Source organism: Tamandua tetradactyla, chromosome 5, assembly GCF_023851605.1.
Source record: "Tamandua tetradactyla isolate mTamTet1 chromosome 5, mTamTet1.pri, whole genome shotgun sequence".
Lineage (NCBI taxonomy): Eukaryota > Metazoa > Chordata > Mammalia > Pilosa > Myrmecophagidae > Tamandua > Tamandua tetradactyla.
The window spans coordinates 32739497-32741851 of record NC_135331.1 but is presented as its reverse complement, the minus strand read 5'-3'; positions in this window follow the sequence as shown (position 1 = coordinate 32741851).

The following is a 2355-nucleotide window of genomic DNA, read 5'->3' as shown; positions in this document are numbered from 1 at the left end:
CTAATCAGTGCAGTTTTCTTTCACCTATAAGCAAGCATTAAAGCTAAACCAACAGTCGGGGCCTGTGACGCACAGTTCATGAAGGATCCTGGGTGAGGAAATACAATAATGGCTGTAGACACCCTAACCCTGCTATGTGACTGGCAAGTGGTAGATGTTCAGTAAATATTTGTTGAATGAATAAATAATGTTGGCAGGGTCCTTATTTCCTATAGTTTATTTACTTATTTTTGACTGGGTAATACATTCACATGATTTAAAATTCAAAAGGAACAAAAGGATGTACAGTGAAAAACATCCTTCAGCCATCTAGTTCCCCTCCCCATAGGTAAGTAATATAACCACTTTCTTGTGTGTCTTTCCAGAGCTATTTTAAGCATAAACAAGCAAACACACTTGCATACGCACATTCGTTTCTTTCCCTCCTTTTTAAACAATGGCAGAAAAATCAACCAGGAGACTTAAATTAATCCAGGTGGAAAGTGATCAGGGCCTGGCCTAGTATATTAAAGAGGGTAATCAGGAAAAGAATTAAGTGTTGTTGTTATTGTTTTTAGCTAAAAAGACAAGATATGTGCTCATTCCTTTAATCCTCTCAACCAAATGAGGCAGGTGCTTCTGTGATCTTAATTTCAGATGCGATTTCTAAGACATGGAGATGTTAAATCACTTGCCCAAGGCCACACAGCTAGTAAACAGCAAAGCCAGAATTCTGAACCCAAAGCAACCCGCTTCCAAAGATGTACGTGAAAAAAATCAAGAAACAATCCAAACTTCAACAGAAAGATCTTCACTACTATACACAAAAATCTGTAGATTGGAGGGGAAAAAGTGGGTTCATAAGGAATGAATTTGTCCAGCAGCCTCAAAGAGTGCTTTAAATGGCCTTTCTTATCAGTCTTAAGTCTGTCAATAAGCAGAGAGTTTTCATTTCATTCCTTTGTCTCAAAAGTGCACCCAAGCCACCCTGCTTGCTTCTAAGAAATTATAACATTTAGAACTATCTATGTTAAAGAACTGATGTGGTCAGGGTATTACTGAGAATGACAACTATCTCTGTCTATCTATGAGTCCCAGAAGACGCATTTCATTCTGAAACCACAAGGAATGTGGTTAAGTCCCCTGGTCTCAACAAGATTTATCTGCTTCATTGTTGCCTCCAAAAAACTTCTCCTGGATTAAGATGTTAATTCGTAGTGATGTCTACTAATGGGCCTTACCTAAAGAGAAGCCTATTAAAGGAATTAATTACAGGGAATGTTTAGAAACTTCCAAGCATAATGAAATGGCTCCCCAGCTGCAATAGTACGAGAAGAAAACCACTGGACTAAATCAGATTGGAGACAAGTTCCTATAAAATGACATACAAGTTTGATAAGATAACTGCAGCCCCTATGAGAAACAAGATAATAAAAATGTTAGTAATGAAACCAATTTTCACTTAGTTATGGGGTTTTATTAAACATAGATCATATTTTCCCAAACATTTCAAGCTCTTTATTACCACCTCTTAATTAAGGCCTAAGTTTACCACTTGTTCATATTGCCAATTTACCCTAAGATGCAGTTTTATTGGTTTCTTTTTCTTTTTTGTAAGAAAAATAGTTATCTCCAGTCAATCGAATAAAAGAGAATGGATTTAGGATGCAGTAAGTAGCACTCAAAGACAAGGTGATAGAATAATCTTTTCTGGAAGTCTAGACTGTTTTCAACTCAGTGCTGTCTAAAGCCGGGACTGTAGATCGGACAACTATGTGGTCTCTTGTTCCTCTATTAGGTCCAGCTTCACATGGTTCCGACTTTCCCGAAATGATAATAGCAGAAGAAACCGATAATGGCATAAGGTTAACTGTAGCACTAGGGATTGTATTGATAACTAGTAAATCACTAATTTGCTGGTTTCTAGGTAGGTTAGGGAGGGTAGTGTAGTGTAGTGTAACACGGAGAATTTACTAGAACTTTGTCATTCACAAAGCCTGACTTTTTTTTTTTGTATGTTATTTGGCGGGGTCGCATTTCATCCTTTTTCCATGTGAGTATCCTGTTACTGCAGCACCATTCGTTGAATTTTTTGTTGTTGTTGTTGGTTGGTTGGTTTTGTTGGTTTCTTTTGTTTGTTTGTTTGGGAAGTGCGTGGGCCGGGAATCAAACCGGGTCTCCCACTCATCAAAAGCCTGGTTTTTAATCTTAATCTTGCTGCTCCTTTTATTTTGGGACAAGTCATTTAGCTTTCCTGTTCCTTTGCTTCTTAAACTGTAAATGTGAATGGTGAACCTGCCTTCCACCTCGGGTTTTTAACCACCAGGAGATAGAAGCAGTGGGTTGTAATAATTTATTCTGAATCTGACCCAGTGC